Here is a 19,205-nt window from a genome sequence, read left to right on the forward strand (position 1 = left end):
CTATGGCCATTGTTCCTCTGAACTTTCTTCTCTTGCCCTTCCTAAGCTCCAAATATGTGGCCCTACACACATCTCCTCCCTGCATCCTCAGTATATTAAAATCAAACTCATTACAATGTCTCCTACTCCAGCTGATGACCTACATGATCCTAAAGGTCTGGAGCCCATTACATCCTTCAATCTTCCACTAAAGTCTGCAGGGTTTTAAAACCCAAGCCTGATATCCCTTCACTATTACTTCTTCACTTAGTTTATCTTGCTTTGTCAGCATTGGCCTTCACCTGGGCGTCTCTCTGCATGTATATGTGTGTATATGGCAGAAAGGGACGGCACCCACTTAGTAAAATTATTTTAATACTCTCAGGTTTTTTTAAAAAATGGACACGATAACTTGATCAGGATGCAGTGACATTATTGTGCAATTGATTGTTTCTGCTAAAAATGCTTCACCTTTTAATAAAAAAGACTTGCATTTATATAGCACCTTTCACAACCTCGGGATGTCCCAAAGTGCTTTACAGCCAATTAAGTACTTTTGAAGTGTAGTCACTGTTGTAATGTAGGAAATGCGGCAGCCAATTTGAGCACAGCTAGCTCCCACAAACAGCAATGTGATAATGACCAGATCATCTGTTTTTGTGATGTTGATTGAGGGATAAATATTGGCCAGGACACTGGGGATAACTCCCCTGCTCTTGAAATAGTGCACTAAGATCTGTTATGTCCATCTGAGAGGGCAGAGGGGGCCTCGGTTTACTGTCTCATCCGAAAGACAGCACCTCTGACAGTGCAGCACACCCTCAGCGTAGATTTTTATGCTCAAATCTCTGGAGTGGGACTTGAACCCACAACCTTCTGACTCGGAGGCAAGAGCGCTAGCAACTGAGCCATGGCAAAAAGATGAAAATTACTATATAGCATATGTTGCAGTACATATTTCATCTGATGCCCAGTACAGACCTGTTTCTTAAAATGTTTGTGAAATTATCCCTGTATTTAGGAAAGTAGGAATGTATAAGACTGCAGGATTGAAAGAGATCACTGTAGATTATCTAGCCAATTACAAAGTTTTAAAAATAACCTACCTCTCTATCTCCTTTTCTGCCAAATACAGCCTAATCTTGACTTTCCCTGTAAAAGGAAACAATTGTTTGCCATCCCAGTTTGGTCCACTCAAACCACAAATTAGTTTTCAACATAGAATTCAGATGATCGAGAGGATCATTTTAATCAAGTTTTCAAGAGTGAGATATCCTGAGCTTTTGTAGCAAGGTAGCTTATTAAATAACATGGCTTAATATAGCAACAAAAATCTTTAAAAAAATTTAAAAAATTATAATCCTAAGACTCTTTTTCACCAGAAGTCGAGAATAACCATGTGTCAATTTCAATCACGCTGGTTTTCACTAAGACAGAAACTTTCCTGAATTCCACTTAATGTTACCTAACTCAGCGGAGGGCCACCAACAACTCCAGCACATGAACTCACCACCACATCCCAGCAACACAAGCAAAAGATCAGCAAATTCAATTTACACAATATTCAGTCAATACGTGACAGAAAAGGAGCAAATACTCATTTTAAGCAAATTAAGATCTAGTAACAAGTTGCAAATATCTGTTGAAACATGAGCCATGGATATAAATTTGCTAGTAAGGAAAGACCATTGGGTCCATCAAACATTTCCTGTCCATTTGATAATAGCAATAACCAAAGTCTCCAGTCGTCCCCAACACTCAGAACTGAAACCTACTTTCCATCCAGTCTATTTTTCTGTACTATGGTTAATTTATATCTCCCTATAGTTTCACATACCAAAAATGTTGAGGTTGTTGTGAAGGAAACCACTGAAACAGCATTAACTGGATTAGATTAATGCACTCTTTAAAAACCGCTTGGCTTTTGGAGGTTTAATTTGAACCTATTACCTCTGCTCCCTTTCCAAATATTTAATTGAGAGAATTGGCTAATCTCTGTATCGTTAACGCCCAAATTATCATATAGATCTGAATCTAGTTGCCCCTTAAATGTCTTTCCTGCGACATGCATAAGGTAAATTCCAAAAATTTAGCTTTATAACACATTTTGAGTCCTGAAATCACCATAGTTGCTTTCCTTTATATCATCTTATAAGTGAATCAGCCATTTTTAACCATGCCACATTGCATTCACTGAATCTGTCCTAATATGAAAGGAGGTAATGAAAGAAGAAATGCCAGTGACTTATATAGAGTTAGTGTAATTTGCTTGGGCTTGATATAAGAGCATAGAAAACATGGAATGGAAGAAGGCATCCAGCTTGCTGCTTCCAGATATATACAATCTACCCTATCATGGGCACTACTGCGCCTATCTATTTTCAGATGAAACGCTCTGCACAAATGCTCCCAGATCTTAGAAGATGGAGCCATCAAAGTTTACAGCACCGAAGGAGGACATTCGGCCTGTCATGTCTGTGCCTACTCTTTGAAGGGCAATCCAAAACTAATCCCATTATTTGCTCTCATAGCCCTGTGTCTTCCTCTGCTTCAAATATTTATCCAATTTTCTCTTAAAAGATGTAATAGTCTCTGTCTCAATCATTTTCTGTGACAAAGCAGTCCATTCTCCAATAACCCTTCGCATAATCAAGCAAACCTGCAGAATTGTTTAAGTATTAATCTATTGTGTCTCACGAGAATAACTTCAAGTCCTCAATAATTCTTGTAAGGAAAAGTAATTAGTCTTAGTTGTTTTTTCTGTTAATAAATTTCTCAACTTATCTTTCCTAGTTCCACTTCTAAAGTCCATAACCCCTACTTGTTACTTCTGACACTTGCCCTCATAATGTAAAATCTAACTACTTTATGATTACTGGAGCCTAAGTAATTCTCTCAGTACTAAGTTACTTATCAGTGCTTGGTCATTGCTGAATAATACATGCAGTGCCCTACCTCACATGTTTTGTTAAGAAATAGTCTTTAGTTACCTCAATTAATTGATTTCCATTTCTTTGAGGAAGTCCATGTTTGTCCATTTAATAGCTGGGTAAGGGAGTGAGCTTTGGATCACTTATAGCATTCCCACCTCTGTGTCAGAAGGTTATGGATTTGAGCTCCATTCCAGACAGTTCTGATGAGTGGAGAAGAAATTTCAGGTCTCCGGTTGACATCCAGTGGGATACTCACGTCCGATGGGAGTGGAGTGGCCACTCCCTATCTCATCTAGCCAACCATACTAGTAGGGTGTTGTGAGTCAGGCTAACAATCTAGGTCTTTGTTATGGAAACAACCCAGGGCACGACCCACTGGATGTAAAAAGCAGTGAAACGGTTTGTTTCTTTCCGCCCAGTGTGGAAGAAAAATAAAAAGAATAGCAGGGTAACTGAAATCATCTATGATCACACTCCTATTTTTTTCCCAGCAGCTTCTTTTATCTGCCTAAGCAACAACAACAATAACTTGCATTTATATAGCGCCTTTAACGCAGTAAAATGTCTCAAGGCACTTCACAGGAGTGTTATCTGAAATAAATTGACACCGAGCCACATAGAGATATTAGGACAGATGAGTGGTAGGTTTTAAGTAGCGTTTTAAAGGAGGAGAAGGAATTGGAGAGGTTTAAGAATTCCAGAGCTTCGCGCCTAGGCAGCTGAAGGCACAGCCGCCAAAGGTGGAGCGATTAAAATCAGAGATGTGCAAGAGGCCAGAATTGGAGGAACGCAGAGATCTCGGAGGGTTGCAGGGCTCGAGGAGGTTACAGAGATAGGGTGCAGCAAGGCCATGGAGGGATTTGAAAACAAGAATGAGAATTTAAAAATGTTAAGCATTTCCACGTCAGCCTAAAAAACTGGTTATTAATAACTTTCCTCTCTTACCAAATCTATTTTGCTCACATTGATTCTACCAAAATATCTGCGAATTATATATGTACCTTAATGCAACATTATTTTTTCCCATCTTACACAGCCTGTCCTTTCTGAATATTCTCCGCCCTCCTAATTGTATATTGTTTCCACTTTCTGGTTAAAAACACATTTCAGTAATGTCAGTTATATTTAAACCTCCATTGACTGAATAAGTGTCCACTTTATCATCTCAATCCTCTCACTCCCTACATTAGTAAAAATGCACTTTAACTTTTCTATCTTTTCCATTGTTCATTTTGTTGCTTTCCTCAAAAGTTACCATCTTTCTTCCCTTAGTATTTATTTACATCATCTCATGCCTTGCTATTTCCAATTCACAACCTGTTTTTATCTTCCCTCTTCTCTATGTCTAGTTTAAATGGATCAAATTTCATCTTTGTTCCCAATAAGGTAGCCCCAATTGAAGCCCAGATATTAATTGGACAGAAGAGGTAGGTAAAGGGGATAAGGGAATGGAGTTCCTACAATGTGTACAGGAATCCTTTCTAAACCAGTATGTAAAAAGCCCAACAAGGGAGGACTCACTATTGGATCTAGTAATGGGGAATGAACTAGAGCAGATAAGAGAAGTAAAAGTAGGGAAACATCAAGGCAATAGTGACCATAATATAATACGCTTTAAGATAATAATTGAGAAGGACATAGTTGTGACAAAGACCAGGGTAATGGATTGGAGAAAAGCTGATTTTGAGGGGCTTAGAATAGCACGTGGGAAAATAAAATTGACAACATTATTGGCAAACAATGATGTAGAACAGCAATGGGAAACATTTAAAATGATGTTCAATAGAGTCCAGGAAAAAATTATTCTGCTAACAAATAAGAACAAGCTAAACACTAATGAGACACCATGGAGCCATAAGGGAAAAATTGAGGGTAACGAAAGAGGCATATATTAAGTACATGGGCAGCAGGGGAGAGCATGATGCAGGAGAATATGAAGGGATTAGGAGAGAAGTCAAAAAAAATTAGAAAAGCAAAGAAGAACTATGAAATTAAATTATCAAGGAACATAAAACAAAACAATAAAATATTTTACAGGCACATAAATAAAAAAAGAAAGATCGGGATGGGAATAAGGCCACTAAGAGATGGACAGGATAATACCACAGACAGCAATGGAGAGATGGCAGAGATGTTAAATAATGACTTTGCTTCAGTATTTACCAGGGAGATAGAACAGTTGGACATGACTTCGAATGATGAGATTAGTAATGAGTTAACTGCATTTAAAATAGAACGAGGAGATGTACAAAATAAACTAATGAAACTCAAAGAGGATAAAACCCCTGGTCCGGATGGATTACATCCGTGCATTTTAAAAGAATCTAGGGAAGAAATAGCAGAGGCATTACTACACATATTTAGTAATTTATGAGAAAAAGGTGTCGTGCCAGAGGACTGGCGGATAGCTAACGTAATTCCTATATTTAAGAAGGGAGATAGAACATGTCCAGGGAACGAAAGGCCAGTCAGCTTAACATCGGTGGTAGGAAAAATAATGGAATCCCTAATAAAGGAGAAAATAGAAGAACATCTAGAAACCAAAAATATAATAATGAAATCCACGTTGACTTTAAAAGGGAAAGTCTTGCTTGACCAACCTCATTGAATTTTTTGACGAGAGAGCAGACAAGGGTAATGCAGTAGATATAATTTATCTAGATTTTCAAAAGGCCTTCGATAAGGTACCACATAATAGACGAATGAATAAGGTCAGAGAATGCAGAGTCAAGGGACAAGTAGAATAATGAATAGCTAGTTGGCTTCAAGGCAGAAAGCAGAGTGCAGAGGTAAAGGGTAGCTATTTAGAGTGGCAGAAGGTGGGAAGTGGTGTTCCACAAGGATCAGTGCTAGGACCACTGTTGTTCACAATTTATGTTAATGATATAGACTTTGAAAAGAAAAGCACAATTTCTAAATTTGTGAACAACACCAAATTGGGGGGCATAGCCAATACTGAGGAGGATTGCAACAAATTACAGGAAGACATTAATAAACTTGCAGAATGGGCATAGAATTGGCAAATGAAATTCAACACAGATAAATGTTAGGTATTACATTTTGGTAAGAAAAATAGGGAGATCACATATTACTTGGAAAATAAGAAGCTAAATGGGGTAGAGGAGCAAAGGGGGATCTAGGAGTACAAATACACAAATTACTAAAAGTATCGACACAGGTTAACAAGGCCATAAAAAAGCAAACCAAGCACTAGGGTTTATTTCTAGAGGGATAGAATTGAAAAGTAGTGAAGTTATGCTAAACTTGTATCGAATCCTGGTTAGACCACACTACTGTGTGCAATTCTAGTCACCATATTATAAAAAGGATATAAAGGCACTGGAGAGGGTGCAGAGAAGATTTACAAGGATGATACCACAAATACTAGGGTACACCTATCAGGAAAGGATAAACAGGCTGGGTCTCTTTTCTCTTGAAAAGGGAAGGCTAAGGGGTGACCTAATAGAGGTCTTTAAAATCATGAAAGGTTTTGATAGAGTAGATACAGAAAGAGTGTTTCCACTTGTGGGGAAGAGCAAAACTAGAGGCCATCAATATAAGATAGTCACCAAGAAATCAAATAGAGAATTCAAAATAAACTTCTTTACCCATAGAGTGGTGAGAATGTGGAACTCGCTACCACAGGGAGTGGTTGAAGCGAATAATATGGATGCATTTAAGGGGCAGTTAGATAAGCATATGAGGGAGAAGGGAATAGAGGGTTATGCTGATAGGGTTAGATGAAGAAAGACGGGAGGAGGCTCGAGTGGAGCATAACCACCGGCATAGACTGGTTGGGCTGAATAGCCTGTTTCTGTGCTGTATATCCTTTGTCCTACTTATTAACAAAAATAAAAGTATCCTTGTTATTGGTTTAATTCTGAAAGTTTTCTCCTTGTTCATTGTTACCACTAAAAGTAGTACAGATATCACAACCAGTGTTGCATCTGTTGTGTCTGGGTATAATAAGATACAGACTGCAGCAGAAACGGTACAACAGGTGTTTACTCAACGTGGCTCACAGTTGAACTGACTGTACAGATTACTACTCAGTGCTATATACAGGTGTGGTCACTGCCGGTACTACAGTATACATGAGCTGTAAAAAGTAGTTCCCCCCCTTAAAGGTATATACATTACAATTCCTCCCCTTTTAGATTAACAGTACCATAACACTCATTTAACAATTAAATATCAAACTAATTACAATGAACACTTTTAACATGCAACATTAGCTGAAAATAGTCTATTTATATATTCAGTCTTTGGGGAGGCCTCCTGATCCTTTCTGGATAGCGCCTTTCCCGAGTGTCTTACTCTTGGTGCGGAGGCGATTCTGGCCCCCTGTCGTCGGTTGGTTCATCAGCTTCCGATGCGATACCGACCTGTACGTCGGGTTCATCACCAGGTACGTATGGGCGAGGGATGGGGTTGACTTGTTCCTGTGACTCTAGGATCTGGTCAGCATAGCGTCTCACGATGCTCTCCCCAACGTCCACTGTGTACATTAGGGGGCCCTGCCGTGTGCATATCGTTCCTGGCTGCCATTTTTCTGTTCGGTAGTCGCGGGCCAAGACTGGTTGTCCTACATTGAAGCTCCTTGTTGGCTTCTCATGGATGTGCTGGAATTGCTTACTCTCAACATCTCTTCGTACGTTTGGTCTGAGCAAATCCAGGCGAGATCTTAACCTTCGGTGAAAGAACATCATGGCTGGGGCCTGGTTGGTGACCGCATATGTCCCATTCTGGTAGGTGAACAGGAAATTGTCCACCTTGTGCTGCAGCGGAATGTTGTCATTGTACATAGCCTTTATTGCCTTCTTAAAGGTTTGTACGAACCTCTCAGCCAATCCATTTGTGGCTGGATGATACGGGGCGGATATGTAATGCCTTACCCCATTCTTTTTCAAGAACCTCCGGAACTCTTCGGACACAAACTGTGGTCCGTTGTCGGAGCAAATCTGTTCTGGCAAGCCATTCCTGGCAAAAATGGTCCGTAGGACTGCAATAGTTTTCTCCGTGGTGGTGGAGGACATTTTGATGACCTCAGGCCATTTCGAGTGCGCATCCACAAAAACATTGAGTCCATGAATGGACCAGCAAAATCAATATGCACCCATTGCCATGGAGATGAGGGCCACTCCCATGGGTGTAGAGGGGCCTGTGGTGGTGCATTTTGGACTTTCTGGCATCCTGAGCAGCTCTTGGTCAGGTCCTCGATTTGTTTATCGATTCCCGGCCACCACACACAAGCCCTGGCTAGGCTTTTCATTTTTACCCCTCCCAGATGACCCTCATGAAGCTCATTGAGCACTCTATCCCTTAACTTAGGTGGAATTACCACTCAGGATCCACACATCAAGGGCCCCCGGCACACTGACAGCTGTTCTCTCCTTGTCGAGAATGCTGGCAACAGTGAGTCGCCATGTGCTGGCCATCCCTTCACCGTCAAATCATATACCCGAGACAGTGTCGGGTCATTTCGGGTTTCCTTTTCGATACAAGCATTAGTTACCGGTAGGTATTCAACTATAGTCGAATGGAATATTTCGACAGGATCCACTGCTGGTGCTTACTCTGCAGTAGGCAGTGGCAGGTGTGATAGCCCATCAGAATTTCCATGCTGTTTCGTGCCCTTATATTCAATCTCATAGTGGTGCGCCCCTAGAAAAAGTGACCATCTTTGTAGTCGTTGCACAGTCATCACCGGAATGCCCTTCTTCGGATTAAAAATGGAGACAAGAGGCTGGTGATCAGTCAGCAAAGTGAATTTCTGCCCGTGCAGATAGTGATTGAACTTTTTCACTCCCCACACTAGGCTGAGGGCCTCCCTGTCAATCTGGGCGTAGTTACGCTCGGCTGAGGTTAGTGATCGTGACGCAAAGGCTATTGGCCTCTCTGAGCCGTCCGAGAATTTGTGCGACAGCACCGCTCCAATGCCGTAGGGTGACGCATCACATGCCAACCGAATTGGTAATGTTGGGTTGTAATGGGCCAATACCTCTTTCGATGTGATTAGTGTTTTGCTCTTCTGGAAAGCTCGTCTACATTCGTCACTCCACTTCCATGGCACCCCAGTTTGCAGTAGGGTGTTCAGTGGGTGTGGTATTGTAAACAAATTTGGCAAGAACTTATGGTAGTAGTTTACCAGGCCAAGGAACGACCTCAGTTGTGACATTTTTTCTGGTGCTGGAGCCTTGACTACTGCCTCAATCTTCTCTGGGGATTTATGTAACCCTTCTTTATCGATAACGTGGCCACAATACGAGATCTGTTTTTTAAAAAACTCGCATTTGGGGCGGTTAGCTCGGAGCCCATATTCCTGCAATCTAGTGAGCACCTGCTCCAGGTTGGCAAGGTGATCACTGTCATTTTCGCCCGTGACCAGGATGTCGTCCAAATAACACTGGGTCCCTGGGATCCCTTGCAGGACTTGTTCCATTGCCCTCTGCCAAATAGCCGGAGCTGATGCTACCCCGAATACCAGCCGGTTGTATTGGTAGAGACCTTTATGGGTGTTGTTTGTGAGGTATTTTTTTGATGCTTCTTCTACCTCCATTTGCAGATACGCCTGGGCCAGATCAATCTTAGTGAAGCGTTTCCCTCCAGATAGCGAGGCGAAAATATCTTCAATCTGCGGAAGTGGATATTGTACGGTGTGAAGGGTGAAGGACCGGGTTCACTGTTGCCTTAAAGTCCCCACAGATGCGAACCTTCCTTGGTTCCCCAGGTGTGCTGCTCAACGACTTTTTCATCACAGGGACGATGGGTGTAGCCCACTCACTCCAGTCTACCTTGGACAGTACACCTGAATGTTCCAGACTCTCCAGCTCTGCTTCGATGGCTGGGCGGATCGCATAAGGTCTGGCCTTAAAAAATTTCGGCCTTGCGTTTTCTTCAATTTTAATCATCGCTGTCATGCCTTTTAGTGTTCCGAGTCCTTGCTGGAACACTTCTTTCGCGTCAGTTAGGATCTTTGACAGTCGCCCAGGTGTGACGTCGTCATCCTTTTTGTCAGCCACAGTCAGTGCCTGTATGGAATGCCAATCCAGTTGTATTTTCCGGATCCATTCACGTCCCAGTAATGGTGGTCCTCCATCTTGCAATACATACAGGTCTAGTTTTGGTGTTTCCTTACCGTTATATATAACAGTCACCCTTATTTTTCCTTTGGGGTAGACTTTTTGCCCCGTGTACGTCTTCAAAATAATTTTTGTGTCTCTCAAGGGTATGTGTGAGAATAGCCGCTCGTAGTCCCATCGGTTTATGACTGTTAGGGCTGATCCTGTGTCCAATTCCATCTTTACCTGGACTCCTGCTATCTTGAGAATGACCCAAATGGTTCGGTGATCCTCCATTGTGATCACATTATGTAGTTTCAGACAACTCAGTTCCCTGCTTTCGGAGTCGTTATCACTCTTTTGTTCGTCTGAACTATTCTCCGTCATCTTATGTACCTTCTTGTACTTTCCTTTGGTAGGTTTCTTATTGCTGGTTTTCTTTCCCGACCTGCAGACTCGTGCTATGTGTCCTACTTTTCCACACTGTCTGCACACTTTGTCTTTGAACCAGCAATCATTCTGGCCGTGTGTTGTTCTGCCGCAGCGATAGCACTTCTCTGTTCCATATGACATTTCGTTTGTGCCACATTCTTGCGGTCTCTGTTGTATCTCTGCAGCGCCCCGTGCTGCTGCTTCATATGATACCGCAATGCTGAAAGCCTTTTCCAGCGTAAGGTCCTTTTCAGATAAAAGCCGTTTCTGGGTTCCTTCACTTTGAAGCCCACACACAAACTTGTCCCTTAAGGTATCTGCCAGTCCTGCTCCAAACTGGCAGTGTTTCGATAGTTTGTGCAGTTCTGTTAAATAATCAGCATTGCTTTCATCCTTATGCTGGTTCCGTTTGTGAAACTTGAATCTTTCTGCTATCAGCAGCGGTGTGGGGTTTAAATGTTCCTGTAGTATCGTTACTATGTCTTCAAAACTCTTTTCCATTGACTTCGTTGGGGTTACTAGATTTCGTAATAACCCATACGTCTTTGCACCCATTAAATTTAAAAATACCGACACTTTCTTGTCATCTGACACCTCATTTACCTTGCAGTACACCTCTATTCGCTTGACATATGTAGTCCAATCTTTGACTTCATTGTCAAATGCGGTGATACTGCCACTCTTTGGCATTTTGGGTGTGGTTTAAAATGGCGTCTCCCAATGGCTTAAAATGGTGTCTCCTGCGCTTTCCTTCCTCCCCCGCTGCTGCCAACGCCGCACTCAGCGGTCCTCGTGGCAATGGCGGCACCTCGCGGGTTTCTGCGCGTCTCTCTCTCCCCCTCTCTCCGACGCTGCTCGGCCCCTGAACATCGGCTGCGCCCTGTGCGCTCTGCCCTCTCTCTCTCCCTCTCTCTGACGCTGCTCGGCCCCTGAACACCGGCTGCGCCCTGTGCGCTCTGCCCTCCCTCTCTCCGACGCTGCTCGGCCCCTGAACACCGGCTGCGCCCTGTGCGCTCTGCCCTCTCTCTCTCTCTCTCCCCCGTCGACGCTGCTCGGCCCTTTGCTGTGCCGCTCGGTCGGGCTCTAGCCCGCCGCTGCCCGGGAAGGGTCTGTGCATTACCTGTTGCCAGCCCGTTTTGCTGGACCACCTCGACTGGAAAGCCAAGCCTGGCTCTCGACAGCCTCCCCCGCAATTCTCGAGTCTCTGTTGGATGACTGGGCGGTTGCCCGTGGTCGACACCCGAGTCTCTGGCCTTGACCTCCAATCCACTGATCTCCAGGAACGAATCCCCAGGAGGTGATGCAGAGTTGCAGGTAGGTTCGAACTTGCCTCGTCGTCAATGTTGTGTCTGGGTATAATAAGATACAGACTGCAGCAGAAACGGTACAACAGGTGTTTACTCAACGTGGCTCACAGTTGAACTGACTGTACAGATTACTACTCAGTGCTATATACAGGTGTGGTCACTGCCGGTACTACAGTATACGTGAGCTGTAAAAAGTAGTTCCCCCCCCTTAAAGGTATATACATTACAGCATCCACGTCCTGAAATGTACTCATCATATCCATGTACTGTATGCTTTTCAGAGAAACATTCATCTAGCCAATGCTGATCCAAGTATAATAGCTGACCAGTGTTGTGAAAGAAAATAACCTGTTGGGATGTATAAGTAGACCCAGAGAACACAAGTTTAAAGAATCAATATTGCCATTTTATAAAGCTTCAGTAAAATGGTACATGGAGTATTTGGTCCAGTTGTGTTAGAGGTGTCAAAAGGTTTCTGAAATGGGCAACAAAAATATTTCAGGTTTTAGGTAACTAAGCTATGAAGATGGACTACAAAAGCTAAATTGATTATTTTTGGTATAAAGCAGATTAAGGGGATATATACAAGTTTTTAAAACGATGTGGGAAATTAATAGTGTTGATTCAGAAAGGTATCTACAAAACCAGAATAGGAAGGAATATTACAGTGCAGAGTTGTAAGTTAAGTAAACCATAAGCTAAACTTAGCCTAAGAAATAACTTTTTGTGAATAGTTTGCTTCCAATTGGAATATGCAATGATTAAATTGAAGTATTCAAAAGGTGGTTAGATTATTTTTTGATGAATGATTTTCTTACCATTCATGTGCACTTCATAGTAAATCATACGAATGAACAAAAATGATAGACAGGAAAAGACCAGCAGGTCCATCCAGCTTTTCCCATAGTCATTTAATAATTAAGCATCATGATCCCCAATGCTCCCACCCATCAGCAGCCATGTAATCTCCTTGGAGAGACAAAAAACAGATTTTTTTTAAAAACCTCGGCAACATTCAGAGGGAAATAAAGAATTCTGCATAATTCTTAACCAACTCCCCTCTCTCCAGAAGGGATTGAAACAAGTTCCAGGAGACCATAGTGGCCATGAGACATATCACCTAACATCTCACCAACTTTTTGTACGCAACTTGTTGGATCCGTGGTTCAGTGGATATGCTGCTATTAAATAATCACACGGATGCTGTACATTAACAATAAACAGGTCTTTACTGGAGGAGGGTAGTCTCAAGACTGGGGGTACAGAGGCATGCGCAAAGCTTATATACAGGTGTGGTCACTGCCGGTACTACAGTATACAGGAGCTGTAAAGTAGTTCTGACTTAAAGGCACATACACTACAATTCCTCCCCTTTTAGATTAGTAGTACCCCTAATATTCAAATAACAATTAACATTTCAACATGTACATTAAACAACAAAAGTCCATTTATAGATTCAGTCTTTGGGGCGGCTTCCTGACCCTTTCAGGATCGTGCCTTTCCGGAGGTTCTTGTTCTTGGTGCAGAGGCAATTCTGACCCCTTTTCATCGGGTAGCTCATCGGGTTCCACTGCTACTGGGTCTGAGGTAGATGCTACCGGTATGTCGGGTTCATCCCCAGGTACTCGAGACATGGGGTTGACGCGTTCCTGTGACGCTAAGATCTGATCGACGTGGCATCTCACAATTTTCTCCCCAACATCCACTGTGTACATTAATGGCCCCTGCCTTGTACATATCGTTCCGGGTTGCCATTTCTCTTTTCGATAGTCACGGGCCAAGACTGGTTGCCCTACATTGAAGCTCCTTGTCGGCTGTGCTGGAATTGTTTGTCCTCAACATTTCTTCGCACATTTGGTCTGAGCAAGTCCAGACGAGATCTCAACCTTCGGTTAAAGAACATCATGGCCGGGGTCTGGTTGGTAACTGCATGTGACGCGTTTCGGTAGGCTAATAAGAAATTGTCCATCTTATGCTGTAGTGGAATTTCATCATCGCACATGGCCTTTATCGCCTTCTTAAAGGTTTGTACGAACCTCTCAGCCAATCCATTTGTGGCTGGATGATACGGGGCGGATGTGTAATGCCTTACCCCATTCCTTCTCATAAATTTTTGGAACTCGTCGGACACAAACTGTGGTCCATTATCAGAGCAAATCTGCTCTGGCAAATATGGTCCGTAGGACTGCAATCGTTTTCTCTGTAGTGTTTGAAGATATTTTTATCACCTCAGGCCACTTTGAATGAGCATCCACTGCTATTAAGAACATTGAGTCCATGAATGGACCAGCAAAATCAATATGCACCCGTTGCCATGGAGAGGAGGGCCACTCCCATGGGTGTAGAGGGGCATGTGGTGGTGCATTTTCGACCTTCTGGCATCCTAAGCAGCTCTTAGTTCGGTCTTCGATTTGTTGATCGATTCCCGGCCACCACACATAAGCCCTAGCAAGGCTTTTCATTTTCACTCCCCCCAGATGACCTTCATGTAGCTCATTTAGCACTCTCTCCCTTAACTTGGGTGGAATCACCACTCTGGATCCACACATCACTGTCCCCTGGCATACTGACAGCTGTTCTCTTCTGGATGAGAATGCTGGCAACAGTGAGTCGCCATGTGTTGGCCATCCCCTCACCGTCAATTCATATACCCGAGACAGCGTCGGATCATTGCGGGTCTCCTCTATATCCGCGTTCGTTACTGGCAATCGTTCAATTATTGACGAATAAAATATCTCGATAGGGTCCACTGCTGGTGCTTCCTCCACAGTAGGCAGTGGCAGGAGCGATAGCCCATCAGCGTTCCCATGCTGTTTCGTGCCTTTATATTCTATTTCATATTGATTCGCCCCTAGAAACAGGGACCATCTTTGCAACCGCTGTGCAGTCATCACTGGAACGCCCTTCTTAGGATTAAAGATGGAGACAAGTGGTTGGTGGTCAGTCAACAAGGTGAACTTCTGCCCATGCAGATAGTGGTTGAATTTTTTTACTCCCCATACTAGGCTGAGGGCCTCCCTGTCAATCTGGGCGGAGTTGCGCTCGGCTGAGGTTAGTGACCGAGACGCAAAGGCTACTGGCCTCTCCAACCCGTCAGGGAATTTGTGCGACAGCACCGCTCCAATACCATAGGGTGATGCATCACATGCCAAACAAATTGGTAGTGCTGGGTTGAAATGGGCCAACACCTCTTTTGATGTGATCAATTCTTTACACTTCTGGAAAGCTCGTCTACGTTTGTCATCCCACTTCCATGGTACCCCTGTTTGCAGTCGGGTGTTCAGTGGGTGCAATACCGTAGACAAATTTGGTAAGAACTTGTGGTAGTAGTTTACCAGCCCGAGGAACGACCTCAGTTGTGACACATTTTCCGGTGCTGGAGCCTTGACTACTGCCTCAATCTTGTCAGGGGACTTATGTAACCCCTCTTCATCGATGACGTGGCCACAATACGAGATCTGTTTCTGGAAAAACTCGCACTTGTGGCGATTAGCTCGTAGCCCATACTCCTTTAATCTGGTGAGCACCTTCTCCAAGTTGGCGAGGTGATCACTGTCATTTTCGCCCGTGACCAAGATGTCGTCCAAATAACACTGGGTCCCTGGAATCCCTTGCAGGACCTGATCCATCGCCCTTTGCCAGATAGCCGGAGCCGAGGCTACTCCAAACACCAGCCGGTTGTATTGATAGAGACCTTTATGAGTGTTGATCGTAAGGTATTGTTTCGAAGCTTCTTCTACCTCCATTTGCAAGTACGCCTGGGCTAGATCAATTTTGGTGAAGCGTTTACCTCCAGATAGCGAGGTGAAAATATCCTCAATTCGTGGAAGCGGATATTGTACCATGTGAAGGACTGGGTTCACTGTCACCTTAAAATCCCCACAGATGCGGACCTTCTTTGGTTCCCCAGGCGTATTACTCAACGACCTCTTCATTACAGGAACGATGGGTGTAGCCCACTCGCTCCAGTCCACTTTGGACAGTACTCCTGAACGTTCCAACCCTTCCAGCTCTGCTTCAACAGCTGGTCTGATCGCATAAGGCACTGGTCTGGCCTTCAGAAACTTTGGGCTTGCATTTTCCTCTATTTTAATTGTTGCTGTTATTCCTTTTTGTGTTCCTAGTCCCTCCTGGAACACTTCTTTTGCATCAGTTAGCATTTTTGACAGTCGTCCAGGTGTGACGTCGTCATCCTTTTTGGCCTCAACCTTCAGTGCCTGTATGGAATGCCAATCTAATTGTATCTTCCAGATCCATTCACGTCCTAGCAGTGGTGGTCCTCCATCTGGCAATACATATATATCCATTTTAGGTATTTCCTGGCCTTTATATGTCACTTTCACCCTTATTTTTCCTTTGGGGTAGACTTTTTGCCCCATATACATCTTCAAGACAATCTCTGTAGCTTTCAAGGGTATGTGTGAAAATAGCCGCTTGTAGTCTCTTTGATTTATGACTGTTAGCGCTGACCCTGTGTCCAATTCCATTTTCACTTGGACTCCGTCTATCTTGAGTGTAACCCAGATAGTCTGGTGGTCCTCCATTTCTGTTACCTTATGTAGTTTCAGACAACCCAGCTCCTTGATTCCGGAGTCTGTGTCACTTTTCTGTTCGTCTGAACCACTGTCCATCACCTGGTGTACCTTTTTGTACTTCTCCTGTGGAGATTTCTTACTGTTGGTTTTCTTCCCAGACCTGCAGACTCTTGCTATGTGTCCTGCTTTCCCACACTGTCTGCACACTTGGTCCTTGAACCAACAATCTTTCTGGTCATGTGTTGTTCTGCCGCAGCAATAGCACTTCCCTGTTCCATAGGACATTTCATTGGTGCCATATTCTTGCAGTCTCCATTGTATCTCTGCAGCGCCCCTTGCGGCTGCTTCGTGTGATACTGCCATACTGAAAGCTTTGTCCAGCGTAAGGTCCTTTTCTGATAGAAGCCGTTTCTGGGTTCCTTCACTTTGTAGCCCACACACAAACTTGTCCCTTAACGTATCTGCTAGTCCTGCTCCAAACTGGCAGTGTTTCGATAGCTTGCGCAGTTCCGTTAGGTACTCAGCATTGCTTTCATCTTTGTGTTGGTTCCTTTTATGGAACTTAAATCGTTCTGCTATCAGCAGCGGTGTGGGGTTTAAGTGGTCCTGTAGGATTTCTACTATGCTTTCAAAATTCTTGTTTACCGGCTTCTCTGGGGTTATTAGATTTCGTAGTAACCCATAAGTTTTTGCACCCATGGAATTTAACAGAACCAGTGCTTTATTAGCATCTGGCACTTCATTCGCCCTGCAGTACACCTCAATACGTTCCACATATGTCGCCCAATCTTCGACTTCATTGTCGAACGTAGAGATACTGGCACTCTTCGGCATCCTTGTGTGTGAGTTAACTGTCAAAAATGGCGCTTCCCGCACTTCCCCTTCTTCTCCGCTGGCACAAAATGGCGTCTCCCGCGCTTTCCTTCCTTCCCGCGCTCGCCCTTCTTCTCCGCTGCGGCTTCTAAAAATGGCGTCTCCCGCGCTCTTTCTTCTTCGCGGCTCAATGGCGTCTCCCGCGCTCCCCTTTCTTCGCCCCGCGGACCCTGTTCAGCCCGTGAGCCATGGCTGTGCTCTGCGCGTTCTTCTTCTTATTTTTCGACGCCGCTCAGTCTAGAACCTGGCTGTTTCTCTACCCTCTCTCTCTCCGGTTTGTTTTCTTTTTCTCGACGCCGCTCGGTGTTCAACCCCCGGCTGCGCCCTGCGCTCTTCACCCTCTGTCTTACCCCGTCGACGCTGCTCGGCTTTCTCTCCGCCGTCGGTCGGCTCCAGCCGCCGCTGCTCGGGAAGGGTCTGCACTGGACCTGTCGTCGGTCTCTTGCTGCTCGTCGTGGCTGGGGAACCAAGCCCGGCTCTCCACAGCCTCCCCTGCGAAGTTCAATCTCTGCCTGACTGCTGGGCGGTTGCTCGTGGTCGACGCCCGTGTTCCTGGCCTCGACTATTTTTTTCTTTTTTTTATGTTGCAGGTAGATTCGAATCGACACTCGTCGCCACTGTTGGATCCATGGTTCAGTGGATATGCTGTTATTAAATAATCACACGGATGCTGTACATTAACAATAAACAGGTCTTTACTGGAGGAGGGTAGTCTCAAGACTGGGGGTACAGAGGCATGTGCAAAGCTTATATACAGGTGTGGTCACTGCCGGTACTACAGTATACAGGAGCTGTAAAAGTAGTTCTGATTTAAAGGCACATACACTACACAACTAAGGACCAGCAGTGGGGCAGAATCACCCTGCTCTTCCAACTGTAGATATGTAAGGGCAGACTTGGGGAAGGCAGTACAGTTGGGAATAATTATAATAATAATTACTTTGTAAAAGATTGCAATATAATTTTTGGGCATGTACAGTGAATCCTTAAAATGAGAGTCCATTAAAGGGAAAATTTTCATATCAGTGTGCAACCATCAGCTCCTGGTGTGATAACTTCTCTTATCAGTTCACTATTGTAATCAGGAGTTTTTTTAGAATCATAGAATCATAGAATGGTTACAGCACAGAAGGAGGCCATTTGGCCAGCTGAGCCCATGCCGGCTCTCTGCAAGAGCACTTCAGCTAGTCCCATCCCCCTGCCCTTTCCCCGTAACCCTGCAAATGTTTTTCCTTCAGGTATTTATCCAATTCCCTTTTGAAAGCCACAATTGAGTCTGCCTCCACCACCCTTTCCAGATCCTAACCACTCGCTGCATAAAAATATTTTTCCTCATGTCGCCTTTGGTTCTTTTGCCAATCACCTTAAATCTGTGTCCTCTGGTTCTCGACCCTTCTGCCAATGGGAACAGTTTCTCTCTATCCACTCTGTCTAGACCCCTCATGATTTTGAATACCTCTATCAAATCTCCTCTCAACCTTCTCTGCTCTAAGAAGAACAACCCCAGCTTCTCTAGTAACTGAAGTCCCTCATCCCTGAAAATATTCTCATCAATTAGACACAATACTCCAGTTGAGGCCGAACCAGTGTTTTATAAAGGTTCATCATAACTTCCTTGCTTTTGTACTCTATGCCTCTGTTTATGAAGCCCAGTATCCCGTATGCTTTTTTAACCGCTTTCTCAGCCTGCCCTTCCACCTTCAATGATTTGTGCACATATACCCCCAGGTCTCTCTGTCATGCACCCACTTTAGGATTGTACCCTTTAGTTTATACTGCCTCTCCTCGTTCTTCCTACCAAAATGTATCACTTCGCACTTTTCTGCATTAAATTTCATCTGCCACGTGTCCGCCCATTTCACCAGCCTGTCTGTCTTCTTGAAGTCTATCACTATCCTCCTCACTGTTTACTATACTTCCAAGTCTTGTGTCATCTGTAAATTTTGAAATTTTACTCTGTACTCCCAAGTCCATGTCATTAATATATATCAAGAAAAGCAGTTGTCCTAGTACCGACCCCTGGGGAACACCACTGTATACCTTCCCGCCAGTCTGAAAAACAACCGTTCACAACTACTCTCTGTT

Source organism: Somniosus microcephalus, chromosome 11 (assembly GCF_052327205.1).
Source record: "Somniosus microcephalus isolate GS21.2 chromosome 11, FLI_Smic_1.0, whole genome shotgun sequence".
Classification (NCBI taxonomy): domain Eukaryota; kingdom Metazoa; phylum Chordata; class Chondrichthyes; order Squaliformes; family Somniosidae; genus Somniosus; species Somniosus microcephalus.